The sequence below is a fragment of the Lolium rigidum genome, chromosome 2 (genome assembly GCF_022539505.1).
Source record: "Lolium rigidum isolate FL_2022 chromosome 2, APGP_CSIRO_Lrig_0.1, whole genome shotgun sequence".
Classification (NCBI taxonomy): domain Eukaryota; kingdom Viridiplantae; phylum Streptophyta; class Magnoliopsida; order Poales; family Poaceae; genus Lolium; species Lolium rigidum.
Genome location: NC_061509.1, coordinates 3823609 through 3836791, shown reverse-complemented (window position 1 = coordinate 3836791; position 13183 = coordinate 3823609).

The following is a 13183-nucleotide window of genomic DNA, read 5'->3' as shown; positions in this document are numbered from 1 at the left end:
GTATGGATGTCTAAGTTGAGAATAATCAAAAGCGAGAAATCCAATGCGAGCTTTCTCCTTAGACCTTTGTACAGGCGGCATAGAGGTACCCCTTTGTGACACTTGGTTGAAACATATGCTATGCAATGATAATCCGTGTTAATCCAAGCTAATTAGGACAAGGTGCGGGCACTATTAGTATACTATGCATGAGGCTTGCAACTTGTAGGATATAATTTACATGATACATATGCTTTATTACTACCGTTGACAAAATTGTTTCATGTTTTCAAAACCAAAGCTCTAGCACAAATATAGCAATCAATGCTTCCCTCTGCGAAGGGCCTTTCTTTTACTTTTATGTTGAGTCAGTTCACCTATCTCTCTCCACCTCAAGAAGCAAACACTTGTGTGAACTGTGCATTGATTCCTAGATACTTGCATATTGCACTTGTTATATTACTCTATGTTGACAATTATCCATGAGATATACATGTTACAAGTTGAAAGCAATCGCTGAAACTTAATCTTCCTTTGTGTTGCTTCAATACCTTTACTTTGATTTATTGCTTTATGAGTTAACTCTTATGCAAGACTTATTGATGCTTGTCTTGAAAGTACTATTCATGAAAAGTCTTTGCTTTATGATTCATTTGTTTACTCATGTCATTACCATTGTTTTGATCGCTGCATCCACTACATATGTTTACAAATAGTATGATCAAGGTTATGATGGCATGTCACTTCAGAAATTATCTTTGTTATCGTTTTACCTGCTCGGGACGAGCAGTAACTAAGCTTGGGGATGCGGATACGCCTCCGGCGTATCGATAATTTCTTATGTTCCATGCCATATTATTGATGATACCTACATGTTTTATGCACACTTTATGTCATATTCGTGCATTTTCTCGGAACTAACCTATTAACAAGATGCCGAAGTGCCGGTTCCTCGTTTTCGCTGTTTTTGGTTTCGTAAATCCTAGTAACGAAATATTCTCGGAATTGGACGAAATCAAGACCCGAGTCCCTATTTTTCCTGAGCCTTCCGAACACCCGAGAGCCGCCGGAGGGAAGCCCCGGGGGCCCCACACCACACCCCGGCGCGGCCGGAGGGGGCCGCGCCGCCCTATGGTGTGGGCCCCCCGGCCCCCTCCGAGGCTGCCCTTGCGCCTATTTAAAGCCTCCGTCGAGAAAACCCTGATACGAAGAACCACGATACGGAAAACCTTCCAGAGCCGCCGCCATCGCGAAGCCAAGATCTGGGGGACAGGAGTCTCTGTTCCGGCACCCTGCCGGAGCGGGGAAGTGCCCCGGAAGGCTTCTCCATCGACACCGCTGCCATCTCCACCGCCATCTTCATCACCGCTGCTGCTCCCATGAGGAGGGAGTAGTTCTCCATCGAGGCTCGGGGCTGTACCGGTAGCTATGTGGTTCATCTCTCTCCTATGTGCTTCAATACAATAATCTCATGAGCTGCCTTACATGATTGAGATTCATATGATGATGCTTGTAATCTAGATGTCATTATGCTAGTCAAGTGAATTTTACTCATGTGATCTCCGGAGACTCCTTGTCCCACGTGTGTAAAGGTGACAAGTGTGTGCACCGTGTGGGTCTCTTAGGCTATATTTCACGTAATACTTATTCACCGTTATGAATGGCGTAGTGAAGTGCTTATTTCTATCTCTTTATGATTGCAATGTATTTTGTATCACAATTTATCTATGTGCTACTCTAGCAATGTTATTAAAGTAGTTTTATTCCTCCTGCACGGTGTAATGGTGACAGTGTGTGCATCCGTGTTAGTACTTGGTTTATGCTATGACTAGCTAAATGCCCGCGCCTCGCTGCGCGTAACAAAACCATGAACTTATACAGCGGAAATCATATGTGCCAATGGTGTACAAACTCAAGATGATGTTTAGAATCCCATAACATCTTCCAAATTCAGCGAGCAGGTTGTAGTAAAATTTAATGAATAGTAGTAGCAGTAAAATTCTATATCAAAATTAAGATTACTAATTATACCTTAAGTGTACTTTGACTCTCTACTTTTCTCACTCCTTTCGATTTTCCCTTGAAACACTGTTCCTAGCAGTAAAACTCAATTTTGCTGCTAGGGACAGTGCTCTATGTTCAGGAAATGAGGTTTGTGGTACTCATTTACTTACTGTAGTATAAGATCCTATATAACTAAGAAGTTCATCCCCACTAACCTATTTTTCTTGACATGCAGCCTATCCAAGTCAGCAACTTGCCACATAAGCAACTTTAGTTTATTTATTTTCGTTTCTTTTAAAACCATCTTTCTGTTTCCGTGTGGTTTATGAGAGATGCGTAATAGAAAGCCATTATTGGGACCATCTCCAATTAATAGAAAGAAACCAGCCCAGGACTGTTTCTCTTCTCCACCCAGCAGAATCTGGATCGACCCACAATCACCCCCTCTCAATCAATCAATATCCGCGGCAGCCCTCTCTCTTCGTCTTCCATGCGATTCCCATGAGAAATGGCTCCACAGATAATTGATGCCAGCATAACAGAGATTCCTTATGTGGTGTCTGCTCCCCTCCCCTCCCAACTCTTCCCATAAATACCCCATGCTCGACCTAGATTTCTTGCCCAACAGATCATCAAATATGCTCTTTCTCTCTTCCAAGGATCCCAAACATGGCTGGTGTCATGGCTGAGTTTTGGTACCCCGGTTCTCTCAAGAGTTGTTCGTTCTGATTCGTAGTCTTGCTGCATCGGCCCTGCCGGGTTTTACCACGCCATCCACCTCGCCGTGACGGCGGGCCACGTAGTGCACTGGCTCGCTCTGCCAAGTATGTGCCAGCCCTGGCCTTTTTGTGCAGGTGCATGTCGTTTGTGAAGTCGACCAGTTTATCTTCACGATTCGCGAGCAGCAACACATTCTTGGAGCATAACGCCCATCAATCCGTACTGGTTATACCGAATTAGTACATCTATTGGGCAATTCTCCAGCTAGCACAAGCTGCAGGTACTGGTCATTTACTATTCCCTTCCTCAAAGGGTTCTACGAGCAGCTAGCAAGCATCACGTGGTGAAGGGAAGTGCATCTTGCTTCTATTGTTTCTTGCCTGTGAATTTCAAGACACTATTACAAGCGTTTGATTTTTTTTACGGCATTTGACCTTGATTTTGAATTATCTGCTCTATTCCGTTCAGGTGAATACAAAGAATGAACTTTATACTATATAGGAACAAGAAATTTGTACTGCTCATCGTTTGATATGTTCAGGTTTACCAGATACTGAAATGTGTGCCCACCTAAGGTTTGTATTTTGAGATCTTAGGTAAATATTCTCATTCTGACATATGATTGATCTTCTCTTTTGTATCTGCTATCTTACTGACATGTGATTGCTCTTCTCTTTTGTATCTGATTGTGCAGGGAAAGAGAAAACATAAACACACTGTGCACCTTTATACAATTACAAAAGACTACATTTTCTTCTACCTTGTAGATTAGAAGGGACATGACCAAACTAACAAATAATGTTTATGTTCAATTGGTTGTGCAGATAAGTAACCGAAGCAAACAAAACACCTTTAGGTTCCTTATACAAAATCATCAAATGATCATTTTTAAATTTCTTTTTCATAATCTGTTTGGTATATTTCTTTTCTCTCCTTCAATCACTCCTTGAAGTCAATCCAGTGTTTAATTATCTTCATTCAAATGCAGAAACTGTCAACCTGATGACGATATATGACTACTTCCATCCAATCAAGTACTCTGGCTCGGGTGGAACTTACGTTGCTATAAAATATGATATGAACATTTTTTGTTCACTTTGAAGATACAGAATATTAATCACAGTTTCCCAAACTGTTGATATAATTTATTTATTTTTAAATGTATATACAATATACCCGTTTGTTGTACCATACTTTTCATATTTTTGGTAAGTGGGCATGATTATGATATCCTTTTGTTTGTACAACAAGAGAGTGTATTCTGGAGATGTATACAAGATCATTGGGTTATTGGTTAGATCATCTTGGGTATTTAATTTTGTATCATACAGTCCCGCTGCAACGCGCGGGGTATTATCTAGTTAGGTAAACATAAATGTCAGAATTCATTTACACCTATTTACTTACTGTAGTATTTTTTTTTGAATGTTATTTACTTACTGTAGTAAATTGCTAACTAACAGAACTATTTGCATGTGATGCCAGCTATCAAGTACCAAGGTGTAAACAACAAATTTGCAATTGTCTGCCATCGATTAGCACCCAGGTTGTAACGGGAAGAACTACCAGTGTTGACCACCGCATATTCCCAAAAAATAACTTGGGAGGCTGCCAAACTCCCACCGTCTCTTGCTGCCCATGCCTCAGGAGCAAGAGCAGGCTCCAGGCAGGGGATTCCAGGGCGGCGCTAACAGGTTGACCTTCGGCCGCGTGGGGCAGGTCGGGGAGCTTCTCTCTGCCATGAAGTGGATCCCTCGCGCCGCCGTTCCCCTGGTCTGCTGCGCCACGAGCCTGCACGGCGGCGCCGCGATTCCTCTCGAGGACGCACTCACCTCCGATCCCCATCCCAACCTGCTTCTGCGAAGATGCCCCCCACCAGGAAAATGTTCTCTGTCCTGTAGCCGTCCGCTGGAGACGACCCGTCCTCAGAGCTCCGGCCGCCCAGACCACTCAATCTTGGCCGACCCCTTGCACTGCCTCGTTGAATGTAAAAATAATTGCTGCTATGTCTTTTCTTTTTTTGCGTGCAGGACCATGATCCTTGGATGCGGATGTGGAGGCGCGGCGTGGTATGGCTGGGGCGGGGGCTTCTGCCGGAGTGGAATGTGGAGGCGTAGGCGGCGGGGATGGATCTGGAGGAACCACTCGCGTATATGGCGTCGCTGGGGCGGCGTGGGAGGCCCGGCGGCGGGAGTGGATTGTGGAGGCGGCGGCGGCGGGGCTGGAGCTGGAGGAACAACTCGCGTCGGGAGTGAGATCAGGTAACATGCGCCTTTTGCATGTCACCGTGTAACATGCGGCCTAAAACCAAATTTAAATTTTGCGAAAAAATCTGAAAAAAATCTTGCATGTTCACAGCACATATTAAGACAACCCCTAAAATTTTCAGATCAAAATTCGAAACATACATCGAGAAACAAAAAAGAGAAATCTGTCATGAATAGTTCCTGAATTCAAATCTGAGTTTCTCTGTAACTATTCACATCTGAGTTTCTCTTTTTTGTATCTCGATATATGTTTCGAATTTTGATCTGAAATTTTTAGAGATTATCTTAATATGTGTTGTCAACATGCATGATTTTTTTCAGATTTTTTCGCAAAGTTTAAATTTGGCTTTAGGCCGCATGTCACACGGTGACATGCAAAATGTGCATGTCACTTGATCTCACTCCCTCGCGTGGGTGCGCTAGATTTTTTCGCGTGCGTGTGCGTGAAGGAGATTAGACTGCGGGTTGATTACGTGATTAATGAGGGGCTATAATGCAAAGGCTAATCCCCCGGGTCCCCAACCGTCCGATCAACAAATCTGGAACGTTTTCGGCCGTCAGATCAAACCAACCAGTTCTCTCTCCCACTTTTGCTACCATGATGTACCAAAGTAGCAAAAAACGGTTCAATCGTAGCAAAATATATTTTCACCTAGAAACACAGACCTCGCCGGAGACTCGCCGGAGATGTCACCGGAAACCTCGCCGGAGAACTTGTAGCAAAAAACGTATACTATTATAGCTAAAACCTAGAACAAATGTAGCAAAAGATGATTCCGCCGGATACTCGCCGGAGACATAGTAGCAAAAATAATATGGTATAGTAGCAAGAAAACAAAAATATTGTAGCAATTTGTTTTTGCTATTGTAGCAAACTATGCATTGATGAAAAATATAATTGTAGCAAGACAAATTTCGCCAAAAAGAATTGTAGCAAACAATATATACTATATTAGCATAAATGCCAAACTAAAGTAGCAAAAACAATATATTATTGTAGCATCGCTTGGTGGGCGCAGTCCAAGCTCCGTGGGATCCCCATGGCTGCGCGGCGGCGCGCGCAGTTCAGCATGGCTGCCCCACGGCGGCGAGGAGCAGGAGCGACGGCGGATCTCCTTGCCGGAGTCCTCCGCGGCGGCGAGGAGCGGGAGCGGCGGCGGATCTCCTTGCCGGAGTCCTCCGCGGCGGCGAGTAGCGGGAGCAACGGCGGATCTTCTTGCCGGAGTCCTCCGCGGCGGCGAGGAGCGGGAGCGGCGGCCAGGGACCAGCGGCGACCGGCCGGGGAGGATCTTGGCCTCGAGGGCGTCCCACTCGAGGCGCTGGACGTCGCCAATGCTGAGGCGCTCGACGCCGAGGCGGCGGAGGGAGGCGTCGACGGCCGGCTTGCGGACGGAGGCGTACACCTGCGCGCACTCGCGGCCGTACCCGGCGGCGGCCATCCGGGAGGCGATGGCGCGGAGGTCTGCGACGGCGTCGTCCTGGTCGAATGGTACCCGCACGCCCCGGTTGGTTGGGAGAAGGACGGCGGCGTCACGATTGGTTGGGGCGGCGAGCCGGCGACCTCCATGTTCGCGTGCCGCTGAGAATAGACAAAGGGAGGGGATAAAAAAGCGATGGGCCCCACCACGTGTGCACTCGCTTTTCTCCATCCGCAGGGACGCGTCGCACGGAGGAGCCGGGGGATTAGATTTCTAATCCCCCGGGTGATCATCAGCGTTTCCCTAATGCAAAACGGCTGACGACGTACGACGCACCAGTCGCATAGCAATTTAATAGTAAAGATTATGATCTCTTGTAGATTACGAAGTTAACTATTGCTATGATAGTATTGATGTGTATTATTCCTCCTACATAGCATGAAGGTGACAGTGTGCATGCTATGTTAGTACTTGGTTTAGTCGAATTGATCTTTCATGCACTCTAAGGTTATTTAAATATGAACATTGAATTGTGGAGCTTGTTAACTCCGGCATTGAGGGTTCGTGTAATCCTACGCAATGTGTTCATCATCCAACAAGAGAGTGTAGAGTATGCATTTATCTATTCTGTTATGTGATCAATGTTGAGAGTGTCCACTAGTGAAAGTCTAATCCCTAGGCCTTGTTCCTAAATATCGCTATCGCTGCTTGTTTACTCGTTTTACTGCGTTACTACTTGCTGCGTTACTACTCGCTGCGTTACTACTGCTTGTTTACTCGTCCTGGGCAAAGCACTTTTCCAGTGCCGTTGCTACTGCTCATATATATTCATACCACCTGTATTTCACTATCTCTTCGCCGAACTAGTACACCTATTAGGTGTGTTGGGGACACAAGAGACTTCTTGCTTTGTGGTTGCAGGGTTGCATGAGAGGGATATCTTTGACCTCTTCCTCCCTGAGTTCGATAAACCTTTGGTGATCCACTTAAGGGAAACTTGCTGCTGTTCTACAAACCTCTGCTCTTGGAGGCCCAACACTGTCTACAAGAATAGAAGCTCCCGTAGACATCAAGCATCAAGGCTCAGGAGCCGGAGTCACCCTAAAATCCCCTACCGGAGAAGAACTGCAGTATGTTCTGCAGATCCACTTCGAAGCTACAAACAATATGGCGGAATACGAGGCTCTACTACACGGTCTACGCATCGCTAGGGAAATCGGGATCAAGCACATTATATGCTGTGGAGATTCCGACCTGGTGGCACAACAAGTAGCCGGAACCTGGAACGCCAGAAACTCCGTCATGGCGGCCTATAGAGACGAAGTTGATGAGATCGCTAAGTGCTTCCTCGGATACGAAGTCAAATACGTCAGGAGAGATGATAACACGGCGGCAAACATGCTATACAAGCTCGGATCAGGCAGGAAGCAAATTCCGCCTGGCATTTTCCTGGAGCACCTACGGATACCCTCAGTTAAGGGCGCTAACCCGGAAAATCCAGAGGTGGCGGTATCTCCGGCAAAGGAAGTGATGGCTATCATTCCGGCTTGGACCCAGCCTTTCCTGGACTACCTCGTTGATCAGAAGTTGCCGGAGGACGAGGTCCTAGCACGACAGATCATCAGACGAGCACGATCCTACACAATCGTTGACGGACAGCTCTACAAACGAAGCGCAATGGGAGTGTTCCTCAAATGCGTCTCCAATCAAGATGGCATTGAAATACTCAGAGAGATCCACGCAGGGGATTGCGGGCATCACGCCGCTCCCAGGTCCCTCGTTGCCAAAGCTTTCCAGCTAGGATTTTATTGGCTCACAGCTAAAGAAGATGTTGACAAGTTGGTAAAAACCTGCCGAGGTTGCCAGTACTATGCTACTCAACCAAATGCTCCAGCCCAAGAGCTGAACACCATCCCTATCACCTGGCCGTTCGCGGTCTGGGGGCTCGATATGGTTGGCAAGTTAAAGAAATCATCTCCTGGCGGTTTTGAGTACCTCCTGGTCGCTATTGATAAATTTAGTAAATGGATCGAGGCAAAGCCAGTGAGAAAAGCCGACGGTGCTACGGCACTCAAATTTGTTTGCAGCCTCGTGACGAGATTCGGCATCCCGCACAGCATAATCACAGATAATGGCACAAACTTTGCCCAAGGAGAATTGAAGGATTACTGTCATGACGTTGGGATCCGACTAGACTTGGCATCAGTGGCTCATCCACAGTCCAATGGTCAGGTCGAAAGAGCCAATGGACTCCTCCTATCCGGAATAAAACCACGCCTTGAAGAACTGCTGCGCCGCGCAGCCGGAGCTTGGGCTGAGGAGTTACACTCCGTCCTGTGGAGTTTACGAACTACCCCCAACAGGTCAACAGGATTCACTCCATTCTTCCTGGTATACGGATCCGAAGCCGTGCTCCCCTCTAACATCATCCACGATTCACCGCGAGTTTCCGCCTATGATGAAGAAACTTCGACGAGGCCGCATAGCCTATCCGTGGACCCGATCGAAGAAGCTCGGAACTTAGCAGACCAGCGCTCCACCATTTACCAGCAGAAGCTCCGACGCTATCATAGCCGTCGAGTCCGGAATCGCTCGTTCATGGCTGGAGACCTGGTTCTCCGTCTTCGCCAGGTGAAAGATCACAAGTTGCAATCCCCATGGGAAGGACCCTTCGTCGTTAGTAAAGTGCTTCACAATGGATCGTACTACCTTGTCGATTTCCGAGAGCTAAAAGATAGACCTGCTAACTGGCGCCGGAAACGCAAGAGGGAGGATCCGGATGACATCTATGACGAAACAGAGCATCCTTGGAACATTGCACAGCTACGTCCTTTCCACACTTAGCATAGAATTACATACATTGTAACAATCATACATGATCAATGAAATAAAGCTTTTGGTTCACTCTTTGAGTCTTTTACCTCCTTTACTTGTTCATTTTAGATCGTGTATGTTTTTTTCCGACTAAAACCGCAGAGCTGGATATTTCCGCCTAGGCGTGTATGAAAGTTGTGATTTCTCAAAACCGTCCTTTAGGATGTAAGCTTAAGTTTTCTGGTGGAAATTTTTTCTGTTGCGAATTCGTGGATTCCTAGTAGCGATTTCCGGCACCTTGGCTGGGGGCTTGTTTCCGCGGTTATTGACGGATTGCCATTGAGCTTCGTCGCCGCTGGCGAGTGTTTCCGGCTAAAGGTCTTCCGGCTCGTGGAAGGTCAAGCGAGTAAGCCGGAAAACATAGAAATCAGCACTTGCTTTCCCAACAAAACGATACATGCAAATAATATTAAACGGATAGCAGGATAAGTATCTTCCGCCCACGCATGATTGTTTCGTCCCTAGCTACTTAAGAATTTAAGTTATTCATTACAAACCCACTCCGGGGTCAAAAGTGATGCATCAGTTCTCATTGTTTCACAGGTTCTCCGAGGACTACTCTTCATCAGAAGCTATGTAGGCGGAGCCGTTGTCCGAGCCACCGCCTGAGTCGTCGTCGTTGAAGTCGGAGCCTTCCTCGTCTTGGTCAGCACTTGACCCGGAGCCTTCCTCGTCGCCTTCCTCGGCAGCTTCTTCCTCCTCTTCCTCCGGGTCGGAAAAGCCTTTGGGAAGATCATATTTGTTGTACCAGAACGAGTGGTTAACTCGTCCAGCAAAAAGGCGATCAAATCCCATGGCTTCCGCGAGGAGATGTCTCATGATGGTATCCTTGGGGACTCCGCGTGCGACATCTGCAAATTTCATGGAGGGAAAGTGCGCCTTGCAGGTGGCTAGCACGAGGGCAGCAACTTCGCGAGATGAAGATTCCCGCCAATCCTTGATAAGTTCCGCCACGTTCCTCATGAGTTTCGTCATGCGGTCAATCATCGTTGTCTTGGCTCTCTTCAGGTTAAGGGATTTGGCAATTCCGCGACATGCTTCGACGAGGTCCTCGATTGAACTCCGCGCTTCGTCATATGCCTCAGTCCTTTTGAGGGTTGAATCTTTGGTCCATTCAAAGCCTAGGCTTGCTGCAAAGTACAAAAGATCAGTTTCTTCCGCGGACAGAGAAATTTTTTGAAGAAGCCGGAGTCAAGATAATAACAAAAAGAGTCCTTACGGAAGATCAACTTGTCAATAGCTTTCGCCTCTGCCTCCTGGCTCTTGTTCTTGGCCGCCAGGGTGGTCACCCTTTGCTGGCTCTTCTTGAGTTTGTCAGCCAGTTCCGCCATCTCGCGGGAATGTTTCTCCGAGAGCTCCTTCTTTTCTTTAGTTTCCTTCTCGGAGGACTCTTTCAAGAAGTTCTTCAGAGTTTCATTCTCCACCTCCAATACTTGGACCTTGGCGGAACAGGCATCGATGGCGGGGCGCTTGTCAGTTTCTTCTGAAAACAGAACATCACACAAGTTATACATTATGGTTGCTCATGCAGTACAAATTTAATCAACTCGGATTTCTCACCTTTCAATCGGGTCTCCAGGCGGAGCACAGCTTGACGACTATTCTCAGCAGTCTGGCGCAGCCCTTCTATTTCCGTCATCTGCTCCAGCACATGAACGCGCAGATCTTCGTGCAGCTTCCGCGTGCCCTGAGACGCAGAGAGGATTTAGCCGGAAATTCAAAATTCTGGGGGCTAGCGAGGAGTTCAAAGTTTTGGATCGAGAAAATTTCAAATTTCTGTCTAAGACTAATGTTGAGAGAAGCATTGGCTAACACATGTTACACGGAAAAAATGTCTGAACCAATGCTTGGGGGCTAGTGTTACCTGGCGTACCTCCTTATGTTTAGCAAAGAAGACCTTGAGATCGCTCTCGAGGTCGGAGAGCTCCTTCATTTATGTATCCGCAGGCCCCCACACCTTCTCCATCATGGCTGAAATTTCCGCGTGACGTTGAGAGAGGGGGAGCTTCTGCAGCGATGAAGTCTGGGATGCGCTAGTGGCATGGATCAGTGCACTTTCTGCTCGTATTGCTCAGCCGTAGGCTCGGCAGAAGTAGCGGTGGGTTGTTCAGGCGGAGGAACAGATGAGGAGGCGCCCTTGCCGGAATCGCCTTGTGCAGTCTCGGCGGTTGGGTCTTCAGGGATATCATCAATGTTGATGACGTCCTTAGGATCCGGCTTGGCGGCTGAAGCAGCTTTGGGTGGAACTCCGACTTCTGGTGTGACTGGTATGGAAGACGGAGATGGCTTAGTCTTCTTCTTGGGGGCCTTAGGGGCCTTGGGGGGCTGGTTTTCAGAACTTCTGTCGCGAAAAGAAAAGAGCGTTATGATTAAGTATATGCTGATTCACGATGGCGGAAGAACTTTCTTTCGGAAACTTCGCACTTACCTGGAAGGTCTGAAGAATTGGTGGATTTCCGGCTGGGCTCGGTTGCTGGTATCGATTAGCTTGAGGCGCTTTTTCTCCGCCTCCGCCTTGCGAGTAGCCGCGATGCTGAGCACTTCGCGGGCACGTTTGGCCGAAGGACTGGAGGGGGCAGCTCTCTTCCTCTTGGATGGACGCGGTGCTTCAGGAGCTTCCGCCTCCGATGCGGCCTCCGGGTCAGTATTGCCCGCGTGAGGAACTCGGAGGAGAGTTCCGAGGTCGTCTTCCTCGAGGGCTTCGAGCTTTGTTACAGAGCCAGTACTTAGTTAAATTACAGATTACAAATGAAATAACAAGTTAAGACGTGATAACATACCGCGGTCCCGGAACCGTTGGTGTGGATATCCTTGTTACACACGTGAACGTGAAGATCACGCGGAATCTTGATCAACAGTCGGATCCGCTTGTCGATGGCGTCGGCGGAGAGGTTGTCCTTGGACGCACGCATGAGATCGTCGCGCCCCGTGTACTGGAACATCAGGCGGTCCCTGTGTTGCAGAGGTTGGATCCGCTTGGTGAACCAGGACATGGTAAGGTCCTTCCCCGTCAGACCCTCCTCTGTGAGCTTGCAAATCCGCCTAACCATCCGAGTCAACCGAGGTGACTCGGAGAGGTGAGGACATTGCGTCCAGGCCGGATCCTCGCTGGCGGGGCTGTTCTTAAAAGGGGGCAGCACCCTCTCGCTCGCCGGGTCGGAGACGTCCTTCAGATAGAAGAAACCCCCTGACCAGTATCGCGCGGATTTGTGGCGATCAGTCGGAGGGTAAACGCGGCCGGGGCGGAGCATGAAAGTGATTGATCCGCAGGTAGCCAGCTCGGAAGCTTTGTGAATCTTCTCCTTTTTCACGGAGAAGTAGTATTGAAGCAGAGAAAGGTCAGGAGCTACCCGGAGATGGCCCTCGCAGAGCGTCACGTGGTTGCTGATCGCCAAGACGGAATTCGGGAAAATATTGTGGGGCTGGAGCCCATAGGTCTTCAAGATTTCTGAAAAGAAATCAGATGGCGGAAAGGAGAATCCGCGCTCCACTAGTGCCTTCATCACCACCATTTCACCGTCTTCGGGAGCAGGAGTGGAGGCACCCGGAAGTGTCCGCCAGGATCCGGGTTTAATGAAGCCCTCCGCCTCGAGGTTGGAGAGCTCCGCGTCGGTGGTGGTGCAGGGCCACCATTTTCCCTTAGACTCATTGTCTCGTTGACGAGTCTTAGATTTCTTGGCGGCTGCTTCTTCCGCCTTCTTCTCCGTTTGCTCTGCGCCCGTGATGTTTTCCGGGTTGGCAGAGGTGCCCTCGATATTCTTGTCGGAATCCTTCGAGGACTCCAGCTGAACCGGGACGAATGGAGGAGGGGCGGAGGAGATGGGCGCCGCCATGATTGGTTCGGAAATGGGAGGTGGAGTCGAAGAAGACATCTGATAGGATGATGAAGACGGAAACTGACTTAGTCGGATCCTATGTTAA